At 33.4% G+C, this 16,699-nt stretch overlaps 2 pseudogenes; both read left to right on the top strand.

The window, feature by feature from the left end:
• The first annotated feature begins 3,443 nt into the window (after nucleotides 1-3,443).
• On the top strand, nucleotides 3,444-3,625 carry LOC128870613 (U2 spliceosomal RNA; annotated as a pseudogene).
• An 8,559-nt stretch (nucleotides 3,626-12,184) lies between these two features.
• Nucleotides 12,185-12,366, top strand: LOC128870612 (U2 spliceosomal RNA; annotated as a pseudogene).
• Nucleotides 12,367-16,699: the final 4,333 nt, after the last annotated feature.

Below are 16,699 nucleotides of genomic sequence, written 5' to 3'. Positions count from 1 at the left end.
TAGGTCCACCTTTACGTGGGCTACCGCCGCGTTGACGTGCACGCGACGTATACCTTTTATCGCCTTCCTTTTCAACAGTACCCGTTACGTTATGTTTGTTTTTTTCCACCCTCACCACCATCACCACCATTGCCACCACCAGCTCGAGCACCATTTCCTCCGCCGGGGAGCTTTTCATTTCCATTGTTATTATTTCCACCTTGTCGTTCACGTCCGGTTGGTTTTTCCTTACGTGGTTTTTTACGATCACGTCGATGATGTGAAACCACCGGCACAAAATCGTTATAATAGTCTATTTCCGAAGAGTTTTCTGCACTTGTGGTTCAACAGAACTTATGTCAACTGCACTCCTTTCATCATTTTCACTTATTTCTCTTTCTTTGTGTAATTACAGTATTTTATATATATGCAAATTTTTGTCCGCGCTTAGAGTGCTGCTAAATTTGCGCCGGTTTGTAGTTATGAAAATACTCAAAAATTACAAGAAAATACATACGTTATGTAAAATAAAGGTAAGATAAAATATAAACGAACAATATTAAATAAGCTTTTGTATTAAAAAAAAAGATTATGAAAATAAACAATTATTTATCCGCCGCTGTGGAGGTGACTTTTGGTGTTACATTACTGCTGACTATTGATTTGTTTGGTTTTGCTGTCACCCCATAATTTTGCTGCTGATGTTCTTTTTTAACTGCTGTCACTGCAGTTGCCCCCGCAGCGTTAGCTGTTGCACTGGGCATATTATTGGAATCTTTATCTTTATCTGGCTCGAAGGACCATGTCATCATCGGAGTGCGACGCAATGGGCGGTTCAGAAATGTGGGGCCTCCACGGTCGCTCCGATGACATATTTTAGAAAAATAAAAAGCACAAAGGCGTGTCAGTATATAGTCATTAGTATTTTATTTACAGTATATACATAGATATATGCATAGAATAGATATATATGTTCATAGAAATATATATCCTATAGAAATACGTTGCTTACGTATTATTATGTATGTATTATTATATTAAGTATAATTTATAATTAATAATAAATTACCTTTTAGCTGGCTGACACGTCCTGATGCTTGGAATTCGAAAATCGCAGTGAAAGTTACAATTAAAATTGAAGTGAAAGTAACCTCGCCGAACAACGTTTAACACGGTAAACGTTTTAACTGTTCGGCGGGGAAATGCCAGGGTTAACGGCCTTCACGTTGCAGCGACTGGAAACGGTGGTTAGCAACAGTCAGAACGGTAGGCGCAGTTACCATTAGGGTGGCTAAAAATGTACATTAAATATTAGGGTGTGGCCTAAAGAAACATCCATCCGGCAACTTAAATTTAGTTACACTTTACAATATAAGCAATCACAATGTAGAAAATTGAAAGTTAGTTCATGCCGCACTTGAAAATGTGAAATAAAACAATATTGGTTCAGCAAGTGAGGGGTTTTCCGTCATTTTGTTTATAAAAATAAAACTATGCAATTTGGTTTATATATTATATTTATTTATTTGGTTTATATATTATATTTTATTATTTATATTAAATTTATTTATTTAAGCTAAACGTGCGGAAGGTAAAGCAAATACAAAAAATACGTGGCGACGGATACGACATGATAAGCATATCGTTTTTCTTAAAAGCTTTTCTAGTGTGAGCGTAGAATGCAATGCGTAAAGGCCTTTGTTTTTGTTTCGATAGTGAAATTATTAGCGGCCATGATAACGGTTAATGGGAGAGATGTTTTTGAGAGATGATGAACCACAAATGGAGAGATCCACAAATGGAGGGACCTACAGTTTCAAGCCGACTTCGAACGGCAGATAGTTTTATTTTTATTATTTATTCATTTTGGTGTTTCGCCGAGATTCGACCACGCACCAACCCATTCTGTTACAGCGGCCGCCGGTTACTGACTACATACTACAAAAATATCGTTTTCCAAATCTAAATTACAATTTAATTGAGCAGATATAGCAAAATATAGTTTCGATAATGTAAAACCTAATATGAGAGAATTCGACATCTTATTGAGGCCATGCAGAGTGCGAGCTGTAGGAACATTACAGGTATAATTGGTTCTGAACCTATTCAAATATAATGGATATGTATTGCCTAAAGACCTAGTCTATCTATATATATAAAAATGAAATGATGTTCCTTTGTACGCATTTTTTTGGGCCGATACGAGCCCAATTTTATTCGTTCTTTTTTCATATTATAGGGATCCACTAGGGGAAGGTTTTTAGCAAAAAAAAATTTCTTTTAAATATTTTCTTCATATAAAAAAAAGAAAAAATCAAAATATTGTACAAAACAAAACTTGCCTGATTCTTAGATTAAAGTAATATAAGTTTCGAATTGACATTCATTTTATGTGTACAACTTTTTTTGAATTTTTCGTTATTGTATACAGAAATTTCAAATGATTCGAATGAAATTTTTTTTTTTTTTTATTTCTTCCATAAAATATTACACCTGTCGTTAGACAATAAGTAATTTGATTTACAAAAAGACGGAATGAGAGTGATATTGAAGGGCCATATCAAAATCTAGAGGCAACAAGTTTTTGTGTAGCATATTTTTAGGATAGCAGTAAAAATAATGATTTTTGAAGTGAAAACTTCTTTAGAATCGTTGGGAGTGATTTGAGGAAATTTTTTTTTTTTTTTTTTTTTTTTTTTTGAAACTTGCATTATTGAAAACAGTTTTTTTTTATTAAAATTGATTATAGAAGAAAATTGAATTTTTTCCAAGGTATTCATACACTAAGCTAAGTAAAACGTTTCGTAATTCAATTTTGTGTTGACATCCAAATGTACACGGCGGAAGAAAAAAATAACAAATCAGCTGTGTTATTGCTACCACCTTCAATAGATTCGCCTTAATTTTTTATATAAAAATTATACATATCATCACTTGTGACAACTGTACCCAGTCGGTCGACAGTGTGAATCATCTTTACATTCTGCAAGAATACCCCAACCTGCGCAGCGCACAGTAAAATCGACAGAAAGCTGAGCGCAGAGCACAATCGTACAAACACACTAACGTACATACATACATACATATATACGCTCGAATACATTTTCTTACTGTGCTCAGCCAAGGCTGGCGATATGAACGCACAAATGCACATACACAGGCACGAACATGAAATCAAACAGCTCGCCGTGTTTAAGTGAATCGGTATAAATATTTTGTACATTAATTTTTGTGAGCGTGTAATTCTCAAAAGGTGTATTAGAAAATGTAATGACAAGGTAGTTTGTTGGCTATAGTTAAGACAGTATCAGCTTAACATAGATAGATATATCCTCCATTGGAGGGCAAGAAATATTAAGCTGATTTTAATATATCTATTGAACCGTCACTCTCGAAAATAGTGCGGAATTTTTTTTTTTTTTTTTTTTTATATATCACCCCGAGGGAAATGTCCTCACGTGCAAAACGGTCTTGAAGCCCACTTTATCTGTTCTTATCAGCTTAACATCTGATAGATCCTCCATCGGAGGACAACAAATGTTAAACTGATTTTTTGTAAATGGGCGGAGTGTTTTAGGGGCTTATTCCACCTGTGCCACGGGTTGGCCCGGTATTGCAGTACCGGCGGGATTTCGGCCCAAATTATTGAATAAATACAAAAAGAAATATACTAATACATTTAGCTTTGATGGGAAGAGACATACATTTTTATATGAATACAAGTAGACGAAAATGGAAGAAATTTGTAAGACTGTTTCTTCGGTCCGTTTGGGTATTTTTTTTTGACAACATCGAAACCAAAGCATTTGTATCATATTTTATCTATCATAAGCCATTCGTATCATTTGTTGAAATTGGAAACATTGAGGATGAATGAAATAAAATGAAGAAAATAAAATATGAACTTTAGAGCAATATAATATTATAATGAACCTATAATTATCCCGCTCCTAATGCTGCTTTCGTCTTATTCTCTCTCAGTTTGTCTTACGGAAGGTTTCACTTCTATCCCGTCTAACCGTTAGACTGGTATTTTTTTTTTTTTTTTATTGAGCAGCATAAAAGCACTACCTGTATTTTGATATCTTAGTCTTATATATTTCAAGTAAAACTAGAGGTAAACCATTTCTATTTAGCATACTTTTAGGATACCAGTCATAGAATTTTTCTAAAATGCGAAAAATACTTCTTTTATTGAAGATGAAAGCTACAATTTGTCTATTAAATTCTATTTTAAATTAATTACATTTAGCATACTCATAGGTTGCGAAATAACGGTAACTTTTATAAGAGCACCATTTTGTCATTTTAAAACTACTACATATCAAGTAAGCCTGAAGGCAAAAAAGTTTTGTGTAACATACTTTTCGGATACCAGTCCCAAATTTTTATAAAACGCAAAATTTTTTTTTTACTGATGATGAGAGTCATCTATATATATGAAATGATGTTCGTTTGTACGCATTTTTTTAGGCCGATACGAGGCCAATTTTATTCGTTCTGTTTTCATATTATAGGGATCCACTAGGGGAAGGTTTTTAGCAAAAAAAATTTCTTTTAAATATTTTCTTCATATAAAAAAAAGAAAAAATCAAAATATTGTACAAAACAAAACTTGCTCGATTCTTAGATTAAAGTAAGTTTCGAATCGACTTTCATTTTATGTGTACAACGTTTTTTGAATTTTTCGTTATTGTATACAGAAATTTCAAATGATTCGAATGAAAATTTTTTTTTTATTTCTTCCATAAAATATTACACCTGTCGTTAGACAATAAGTAATTTGATTTACAAAAAGATGGAATGAGAGTAATATTGAAGGGCCAATGCCCCAAGCTCATTTAGAAGAAATATATACATATTATTTAAAAACAAGTGGTTAACAAACAATGACATATACGATTAGTTGACAATTGATTACAAGGATTTTGCAAGATCTGTTGGTGTTTGACGGTTAAGCCGACTTTGGGTAGATTTTTCTTTATTTGGTAGTCTTCTCATCATAGGATTTGTATGCGTTAATAGTCTATTTATGTGTCTTCTGCTAGCGCTTTGTATTGTTTCATCAATAGTATCGATGTCAAGGTCGCGATGAATATCTGCGTTAGGTATGTATGTACCAAGGTGCATTAGTTAAGGTCCTAAGTATTTATGAAAATAATGTTTCAATTCAATTGAGCAATGCTTTCTTTGACCAATTCTATATGGAAATGAATTCGTTTGCAAACGATGTTTTCGGCTATGAACAAATGTTGGAATCGAATGAAAAAGGAAAGAAACGCGAAATGATAAAAAAAATTCTTGGAAAATTTAAAATGAATGGTGCTTCAAGGTAATAAGAACATACACAAGATAAAGTTAGAATTCGAATTTTTAGATTTATTTTGTTTATTTCTAATTTTTTCAGAAGTACACCACACAACAACTCATTCCAACTCTGATTTTGAAATCCTGTTGGAATTGGTGATTGATAATTTTGTCGCTATAATGGTCAATGGAAATTTGCGTGTATCAGACCCTGCATATTATTTACCATATCAACTTTTTATGGAACATATGGACCAAATGAACACAAAAAAATAATTTAGTTTTGTTTTGATTTTTTGCAACATTTTGGTTTTCAGTTAATACAATAAAAACAATACTGTTTTTTCGTGAACACAAAATTCTAAATTTATTACGTTGTTTGTTTAGAATTTTTTTAGAAAAAAAGTAAATTTTTTGGTTTTGAGGAAATTTGTTTATTGTTGCTATTTGTGAAAGCGTAGATATTTGTAAGTATTTGACTATAATCCTAAAAGTTAATGGAATACCTCTATGACACATAGAAAACATTTTTTCAAAGGGGTGTTTTTCGAAAATTATAAAAAAAATTGTTTTCAAAAATTTTGAAGAAATAAAGTAAAATAAAAAAATTTCGAAAGCATGAAATTTTTTCAAAACCAAATTTTCCTCAAAAAGATAAAAGAAATTTCTTCGAAGAGGTGTTTTTCTAAAATTACAAAAAAAAAAATTTCAAAAATTTTAAACAAATAAAATAAAATAAAACTTTTTCAAGGGTATGAAATTTTTTCAAAACAAAATTTTCTGAAAACCAAACAAAATTAAAAAAAAAATGGTGTTTTCAAAGTATTTCATATTCCACTATTAATAGAGAATACATTTTGTCGAGGGGGTGTTTTTCAAAGCGGAAAAAAATCTTTTTTAACAAATCAATTTAAACTTTTACAAAAGTATGAAATTTTTTCAAGAACAAAATTTTCTCAAAAACATTAAATTAAAAAAAAAATAGTTTTTTCAAAATATTTAATTTTCAGCAATTAACTGAGAAGAAATTTGTTAGAGCGAAGTGTTTTTCAAAACTTCAAAAAACACTTTTTAACCAAAAAAAATAAACCTTTTTTCAAAAACAACAGGAATGATAACATTGCCTAACAATTTCTGCACTTTTGCACAGTCTAAAGAGGCATTGATACAGAGTGTATTTCCAAACATAGTTCAACATTACAAAAAGCATGATTGACTCAGCGAAAGAGCAATTTTAGCTGGGAAAAATAAGGACGTCAATGATATAAATTCAGCTATTTTAGATCAAATACCTGGTGACATAGTTGCGTATAAGTAAGTCAATGGACACTATTACTGATCAAGATGAGGTCGTAAATTATCCAACTGAATTCTTAAACTCACTCGATTTGCCAGGCTTACCACCTCATAATTTACGATTAAAAATTGGAGCACCGATTATTATGCTGCGCAATAGTAATGTGCCCCGACTTTGCAACGATACCAGACTCGCTGTGAAGAAGCTAATGGGTAACGTTATCGAAGCAACAATTTTGAAAGGGAAGTACAAAGGAGAAGACATTTTGATACCCTGAATTTCACTGATTCCGGCGGATTTACCATTCGATTTCAAACGTTTGCAGTTTCCTATTCGCCTTGCCTTCGCTATGAGAATTAATAAGGCGCAAGGACAGTCTCTACAAATGTGCGGTATTAATTTAGAATACCCAATTTTTTCTCATGGACAATTGTATGTAGCTTGCTCACGAGTTGGCAAACCATCGTCATTATTCACGCGAAAGATGAAAAAACCAAAAACGTTGTCTACCAAAAAGTGTTACAATAAAGTTCGAATGAAATTGTATCAAAGAATTTGCTTTGTTTCGTATTAATTGTATTCTCTTTCAGCAAATCATTGAATTTATCGTCTAGCGAAGCGGGCGAGGGTACGCTAGTAGAAATATATATGCAATAGAAATACGTTGCTTACGTATTATTATGTATGTATTATTATATTAAGTATAATTTATAATTAATAATAAATTACCTTTTAGCTGGCTGACACGTCCTGATGCTTGAAATTCGAAAATCGCAGTGAAAGTTACAATTAAAATTGAAGTGAAAGTAACCTCGCCGAACAACGTTTAACACGGTAAACGTTTTAACTGTTCGGCGGGGAAATGCCAGGGTTAACGGCCTTCACGTTGCAGCGACTGGAAACGGTGGTTAGCAACAATCGGAACGGTAGGCGCAGTTACCATTAGGGTGGCTAAAAATGTATATTAAATATTAGGGTGTGGCCTAAACATGCCGGCCCCCTTGCAATAAGCAATCATTGTTTTAGGACGGAGGTGTCAGCCAACGTTCGGTATATTGTATCGGAGGCTGCTGGTGACGTCTGAAATGCTGTAAAGATGAAATTTTATGTACGTGGATAGTTATTGCACACAAAAAGAAGTAAAATTTGTTATATTCAAATTTATTGATTTATAAACTGTACTATACAAAATAAAAATGTTTAATTTAACGGGCAGACCCCGGTCAGTACCCAGCCAAATATTGAACTCTGTGCCATTTGATCCTGAGCTTGAGTTGCCAGCTGTGGCATTTGTGGCCGAAGGTCCACTATTGCCTTCACCACTGCCAGATTTACTAGGCTCATTTTACGCTTGACTTGTTGACGGTTTATCACCTGTGGTAGCACTGCCTGTTGGAGCTGCTTGATTAGCGTTATTGGGAGCTGATGTTGTGGGTGCTGCTGTTGCTGTTGTGTTTTCTTCTTTATTGTTTGCGTTCACTGAACGCTGTTTATGCTTCGTTAAGCGTTTCGATTCGTTATTTGTAGGTTTACCACCAATTAACATAGGCCCAATCACCAATGTTACTGAAATCGCTGGTCTTTTCATTGGCTCTCTTTCCCTTATTTACAACCGGAGCGGGTGCTGTGTCTGGTTAGTGCTTAGCAGTATTTGTCGGTGCCGATGCTGCTGCTGCTGCTGCTGGAGCTGGTGTAGAAATTGGCGCTGCTGCTGCTGTTGTTGTTATAACTTCGTCTTGAGCTGCGACTTTGGTGGTGCTGATTTCGCTGCTTTCAATGTTATTTTGATTGCTATCACCAATTCGATTAGTATGCGCCTGAGTACTATCTGGATTATTGTCGGCTACTTTCGGTTCCTGTGATTGTTGCTGTGCAATCGGCTTTTTAGGTTGTAAAACACGTTTTTCTAAAGGCGTCGAACCTGTTGTGGTTGTGTTGTTGCTGGATGATTGTTTAGATATCTTCCAGGCGTTGACCTTCGGTGGAGGTGCAGCCACGTATTTCTTCAGTTGAGGAGCTGGAGCTGCTGCAGCACCATTACCGCTAGCTGCTGGCGATTCGGCATCACTACTTTTTGCTTCATTTCCACTGTTTGTATTCTCTACGCTAGCACTGAGCGAAGTATCTTTCCGGTCCTTTGGCGACTTGGGTGCTCCGCCAGTAGGTCCACCTTTACGTGGGCTACCGCCGCGTTGACGTGCACGCGACGTATACCTTTTATCGCCTTCCTTTTCAACAGTACCCGTTACGTTATGTTTGTTTTTTTCCACCCTCACCACCATCACCACCATTGCCACCACCAGCTCGAGCACCATTTCCTCCGCCGGGGAGCTTTTCATTTCCATTGTTATTATTTCCACCTTGTCGTTCACGTCCGGTTGGTTTTTCCTTACGTGGTTTTTTACGATCACGTCGATGATGTGAAACCACCGGCACAAAATCGTTATAATCGTCTATTTCCGAAGAGTTTTCTGCACTTGTGGTTCAACAGAACTTATGTCAACTGCACTCCTTTCATCATTTTCACTTATTTCTCTTTCTTTGTGTAATTACAGTATTTTATATATATGCAAATTTTTGTCCGCGCTTAGAGTGCTGCTAAATTTGCGCCGGTTTGTAGTTATGAAAATACTCAAAAATTACAAGAAAATACATACGTTATGTAAAATAAAGGTAAGATAAAATATAAACGAACAATATTAAATAAGCTTTTGTATTAAAAAAAAAGATTATGAAAATAAACAATTATTTATCCGCCGCTGTGGAGGTGACTTTTGGTGTTACATTACTGCTGACTATTGATTTGTTTGGTTTTGCTGTCACCCCATAATTTTGCTGCTGATGTTCTTTTTTAACTGCTGTCACTGCAGTTGCCCCCGCAGCGTTAGCTGTTGCACTGGGCATATTATTGGAATCTTTATCTTTATCTGGCTCGAAGGACCATGTCATCATCGGAGTGCGACGCAATGGGCGGTTCAGAAATGTGGGGCCTCCACGGTCGCTCCGATGACATATTTTAGAAAAATAAAAAGCACAAAGGCGTGTCAGTATATAGTCATTAGTATTTTATTTACAGTATATACATAGATATATGCATAGAATAGATATATATGTTCATAGAAATATATATCCTATAGAAATACGTTGCTTACGTATTATTATGTATGTATTATTATATTAAGTATAATTTATAATTAATAATAAATTACCTTTTAGCTGGCTGACACGTCCTGATGCTTGGAATTCGAAAATCGCAGTGAAAGTTACAATTAAAATTGAAGTGAAAGTAACCTCGCCGAACAACGTTTAACACGGTAAACGTTTTAACTGTTCGGCGGGGAAATGCCAGGGTTAACGGCCTTCACGTTGCAGCGACTGGAAACGGTGGTTAGCAACAGTCAGAACGGTAGGCGCAGTTACCATTAGGGTGGCTAAAAATGTACATTAAATATTAGGGTGTGGCCTAAAGAAACATCCATCCGGCAACTTAAATTTAGTTACACTTTACAATATAAGCAATCACAATGTAGAAAATTGAAAGTTAGTTCATGCCGCACTTGAAAATGTGAAATAAAACAATATTGGTTCAGCAAGTGAGGGGTTTTCCGTCATTTTGTTTATAAAAATAAAACTATGCAATTTGGTTTATATATTATATTTATTTATTTGGTTTATATATTATATTTTATTATTTATATTAAATTTATTTATTTAAGCTAAACGTGCGGAAGGTAAAGCAAATACAAAAAATACGTGGCGACGGATACGACATGATAAGCATATCGTTTTTCTTAAAAGCTTTTCTAGTGTGAGCGTAGAATGCAATGCGTAAAGGCCTTTGTTTTTGTTTCGATAGTGAAATTATTAGCGGCCATGATAACGGTTAATGGGAGAGATGTTTTTGAGAGATGATGAACCACAAATGGAGAGATCCACAAATGGAGGGACCTACAGTTTCAAGCCGACTTCGAACGGCAGATAGTTTTATTTTTATTATTTATTCATTTTGGTGTTTCGCCGAGATTCGACCACGCACCAACCCATTCTGTTACAGCGGCCGCCGGTTACTGACTACATACTACAAAAATATCGTTTTCCAAATCTAAATTACAATTTAATTGAGCAGATATAGCAAAATATAGTTTCGATAATGTAAAACCTAATATGAGAGAATTCGACATCTTATTGAGGCCATGCAGAGTGCGAGCTGTAGGAACATTACAGGTATAATTGGTTCTGAACCTATTCAAATATAATGGATATGTATTGCCTAAAGACCTAGTCTATCTATATATATAAAAATGAAATGATGTTCCTTTGTACGCATTTTTTTGGGCCGATACGAGCCCAATTTTATTCGTTCTTTTTTCATATTATAGGGATCCACTAGGGGAAGGTTTTTAGCAAAAAAAAATTTCTTTTAAATATTTTCTTCATATAAAAAAAAGAAAAAATCAAAATATTGTACAAAACAAAACTTGCCTGATTCTTAGATTAAAGTAATATAAGTTTCGAATTGACATTCATTTTATGTGTACAACTTTTTTTGAATTTTTCGTTATTGTATACAGAAATTTCAAATGATTCGAATGAAATTTTTTTTTTTTTTTATTTCTTCCATAAAATATTACACCTGTCGTTAGACAATAAGTAATTTGATTTACAAAAAGACGGAATGAGAGTGATATTGAAGGGCCATATCAAAATCTAGAGGCAACAAGTTTTTGTGTAGCATATTTTTAGGATAGCAGTAAAAAGAATGATTTTTGAAGTGAAAACTTCTTTAGAATCGTTGGGAGTGATTTGAGGAAATTTTTTTTTTTTTTTTTTTTTTTTTTTGAAACTTGCATTATTGAAAACAGTTTTTTTTTATTAAAATTGATTATAGAAGAAAATTGAATTTTTTCCAAGGTATTCATACACTAAGCTAAGTAAAACGTTTCGTAATTCAATTTTGTGTTGACATCCAAATGTACACGGCGGAAGAAAAAAATAACAAATCAGCTGTGTTATTGCTACCACCTTCAATAGATTCGCCTTAATTTTTTATATAAAAATTATACATATCATCACTTGTGACAACTGTACCCAGTCGGTCGACAGTGTGAATCATCTTTACATTCTGCAAGAATACCCCAACCTGCGCAGCGCACAGTAAAATCGACAGAAAGCTGAGCGCAGAGCACAATCGTACAAACACACTAACGTACATACATACATACATATATACGCTCGAATACATTTTCTTACTGTGCTCAGCCAAGGCTGGCGATATGAACGCACAAATGCACATACACAGGCACGAACATGAAATCAAACAGCTCGCCGTGTTTAAGTGAATCGGTATAAATATTTGGTACATTAATTTTTGTGAGCGTGTAATTCTCAAAAGGTGTATTAGAAAATGTAATGACAAGGTAGTTTGTTGGCTATAGTTAAGACAGTATCAGCTTAACATAGATAGATATATCCTCCATTGGAGGGCAAGAAATATTAAGCTGATTTTAATATATCTATTGAACCGTCACTCTCGAAAATAGTGCGGAATTTTTTTTTTTTTTTTTTTATATATCACCCCGAGGGAAATGTCCTCACGTGCAAAACGGTCTTGAAGCCCACTTTATCTGTTCTTATCAGCTTAACATCTGATAGATCCTCCATCGGAGGACAACAAATGTTAAACTGATTTTTTGTAAATGGGCGGAGTGTTTTAGGGGCTTATTCCACCTGTGCCACGGGTTGGCCCGGTATTGCAGTACCGGCGGGATTTCGGCCCAAATTATTGAATAAATACAAAAAGAAATATACTAATACATTTAGCTTTGATGGGAAGAGACATACATTTTTATATGAATACAAGTAGACGAAAATGGAAGAAATTTGTAAGACTGTTTCTTCGGTCCGTTTGGGTATTTTTTTTTGACAACATCGAAACCAAAGCATTTGTATCATATTTTATCTATCATAAGCCATTCGTATCATTTGTTGAAATTGGAAACATTGAGGATGAATGAAATAAAATGAAGAAAATAAAATATGAACTTTAGAGCAATATAATATTATAATGAACCTATAATTATCCCGCTCCTAATGCTGCTTTCGTCTTATTCTCTCTCAGTTTGTCTTACGGAAGGTTTCACTTCTATCCCGTCTAACCGTTAGACTGGTATTTTTTTTTTTTTTTTATTGAGCAGCATAAAAGCACTACCTGTATTTTGATATCTTAGTCTTATATATTTCAAGTAAAACTAGAGGTAAACCATTTCTATTTAGCATACTTTTAGGATACCAGTCATAGAATTTTTCTAAAATGCGAAAAATACTTCTTTTATTGAAGATGAAAGCTACAATTTGTCTATTAAATTCTATTTTAAATTAATTACATTTAGCATACTCATAGGTTGCGAAATAACGGTAACTTTTATAAGAGCACCATTTTGTCATTTTAAAACTACTACATATCAAGTAAGCCTGAAGGCAAAAAAGTTTTGTGTAACATACTTTTCGGATACCAGTCCCAAATTTTTATAAAACGCAAAATTTTTTTTTTACTGATGATGAGAGTCATCTATATATATGAAATGATGTTCGTTTGTACGCATTTTTTTAGGCCGATACGAGGCCAATTTTATTCGTTCTGTTTTCATATTATAGGGATCCACTAGGGGAAGGTTTTTAGCAAAAAAAATTTCTTTTAAATATTTTCTTCATATAAAAAAAAGAAAAAATCAAAATATTGTACAAAACAAAACTTGCTCGATTCTTAGATTAAAGTAAGTTTCGAATCGACTTTCATTTTATGTGTACAACGTTTTTTGAATTTTTCGTTATTGTATACAGAAATTTCAAATGATTCGAATGAAAATTTTTTTTTTATTTCTTCCATAAAATATTACACCTGTCGTTAGACAATAAGTAATTTGATTTACAAAAAGATGGAATGAGAGTAATATTGAAGGGCCAATGCCCCAAGCTCATTTAGAAGAAATATATACATATTATTTAAAAACAAGTGGTTAACAAACAATGACATATACGATTAGTTGACAATTGATTACAAGGATTTTGCAAGATCTGTTGGTGTTTGACGGTTAAGCCGACTTTGGGTAGATTTTTCTTTATTTGGTAGTCTTCTCATCATAGGATTTGTATGCGTTAATAGTCTATTTATGTGTCTTCTGCTAGCGCTTTGTATTGTTTCATCAATAGTATCAATGTCAAGGTCGCGATGAATATCTGCGTTAGGTATGTATGTACCAAGGTGCATTAGTTAAGGTCCTAAGTATTTATGAAAATAATGTTTCAATTCAATTGAGCAATGCTTTCTTTGACCAATTCTATATGGAAATGAATTCGTTTGCAAACGATGTTTTCGGCTATGAACAAATGTTGGAATCGAATGAAAAAGGAAAGAAACGCGAAATGATAAAAAAAATTCTTGGAAAATTTAAAATGAATGGTGCTTCAAGGTAATAAGAACATACACAAGATAAAGTTAGAATTCGAATTTTTAGATTTATTTTATTTATTTCTAATTTTTTCAGAAGTACACCACACAACAACTCATTCCAACTCTGATTTTGAAATCCTGTTGGAATTGGTGATTGATAATTTTGTCGCTATAATGGTCAATGGAAATTTGCGTGTATCAGACCCTGCATATTATTTACCATATCAACTTTTTATGGAACATATGGACCAAATGAACACAAAAAAATAATTTAGTTTTGTTTTGATTTTTTGCAACATTTTGGTTTTCAGTTAATACAATAAAAACAATACTGTTTTTTCGTGAACACAAAATTCTAAATTTATTACGTTGTTTGTTTAGAATTTTTTTAGAAAAAAAGTAAATTTTTTGGTTTTGAGGAAATTTGTTTATTGTTGCTATTTGTGAAAGCGTAGATATTTGTAAGTATTTGACTATAATCCTAAAAGTTAATGGAATACCTCTATGACACATAGAAAACATTTTTTCAAAGGGGTGTTTTTCGAAAATTATAAAAAAAATTGTTTTCAAAAATTTTGAAGAAATAAAGTAAAATAAAAAAATTTCGAAAGCATGAAATTTTTTCAAAACCAAATTTTCCTCAAAAAGATAAAAGAAATTTCTTCGAAGAGGTGTTTTTCTAAAATTACAAAAAAAAAAAATTTCAAAAATTTTAAACAAATAAAATAAAATAAAACTTTTTCAAGGGTATGAAATTTTTTCAAAACAAAATTTTCTGAAAACCAAACAAAATTAAAAAAAAAATGGTGTTTTCAAAGTATTTCATATTCCACTATTAATAGAGAATACATTTTGTCGAGGGGGTGTTTTTCAAAGCGGAAAAAAATCTTTTTTAACAAATCAATTTAAACTTTTACAAAAGTATGAAATTTTTTCAAGAACAAAATTTTCTCAAAAACATTAAATTAAAAAAAAAATAGTTTTTTCAAAATATTTAATTTTCAGCAATTAACTGAGAAGAAATTTGTTAGAGCGAAGTGTTTTTCAAAACTTCAAAAAACACTTTTTAACCAAAAAAAATAAACCTTTTTTCAAAAACAACAGGAATGATAACATTGCCTAACAATTTCTGCACTTTTGCACAGTCTAAAGAGGCATTGATACAGAGTGTATTTCCAAACATAGTTCAACATTACAAAAAGCATGATTGACTCAGCGAAAGAGCAATTTTAGCTGGGAAAAATAAGGACGTCAATGATATAAATTCAGCTATTTTAGATCAAATACCTGGTGACATAGTTGCGTATAAGTAAGTCAATGGACACTATTACTGATCAAGATGAGGTCGTAAATTATCCAACTGAATTCTTAAACTCACTCGATTTGCCAGGCTTACCACCTCATAATTTACGATTAAAAATTGGAGCACCGATTATTATGCTGCGCAATAGTAATGTGCCCCGACTTTGCAACGATACCAGACTCGCTGTGAAGAAGCTAATGGGTAACGTTATCGAAGCAACAATTTTGAAAGGGAAGTACAAAGGAGAAGACATTTTGATACCCTGAATTTCACTGATTCCGGCGGATTTACCATTCGATTTCAAACGTTTGCAGTTTCCTATTCGCCTTGCCTTCGCTATGAGAATTAATAAGGCGCAAGGACAGTCTCTACAAATGTGCGGTATTAATTTAGAATACCCAATTTTTTCTCATGGACAATTGTATGTAGCTTGCTCACGAGTTGGCAAACCATCGTCATTATTCACGCGAAAGATGAAAAAACCAAAAACGTTGTCTACCAAAAAGTGTTACAATAAAGTTCGAATGAAATTGTATCAAAGAATTTGCTTTGTTTCGTATTAATTGTATTCTCTTTCAGCAAATCATTGAATTTATCGTCTAGCGAAGCGGGCGAGGGTACGCTAGTAGAAATATATATGCAATAGAAATACGTTGCTTACGTATTATTATGTATGTATTATTATATTAAGTATAATTTATAATTAATAATAAATTACCTTTTAGCTGGCTGACACGTCCTGATGCTTGAAATTCGAAAATCGCAGTGAAAGTTACAATTAAAATTGAAGTGAAAGTAACCTCGCCGAACAACGTTTAACACGGTAAACGTTTTAACTGTTCGGCGGGGAAATGCCAGGGTTAACGGCCTTCACGTTGCAGCGACTGGAAACGGTGGTTAGCAACAATCGGAACGGTAGGCGCAGTTACCATTAGGGTGGCTAAAAATGTATATTAAATATTAGGGTGTGGCCTAAACATGCCGGCCCCCTTGCAATAAGCAATCATTGTTTTAGGACGGAGGTGTCAGCCAACGTTCGGTATATTGTATCGGAGGCTGCTGGTGACGTCTGAAATGCTGTAAAGATGAAATTTTATGTACGTGGATAGTTATTGCACACAAAAAGAAGTAAAATTTGTTATATTCAAATTTATTGATTTATAAACTGTACTATACAAAATAAAAATGTTTAATTTAACGGGCAGACCCCGGTCAGTACCCAGCCAAATATTGAACTCTGTGCCATTTGATCCTGAGCTTGAGTTGCCAGCTGTGGCATTTGTGGCCGAAGGTCCACTATTGCCTTCACCACTGCCAGATTTACTAGGCTCATTTTACGCTTGACTTGTTGACGGTTTATCAC

This window comes from Anastrepha ludens, chromosome Y (genome assembly GCF_028408465.1).
Source record: "Anastrepha ludens isolate Willacy chromosome Y, idAnaLude1.1, whole genome shotgun sequence".
In the NCBI taxonomy this organism is placed as follows: domain Eukaryota; kingdom Metazoa; phylum Arthropoda; class Insecta; order Diptera; family Tephritidae; genus Anastrepha; species Anastrepha ludens.
Note: the sequence above shows the minus strand (reverse complement) of the source record. Positions and strands in the feature narration are given on the sequence as shown.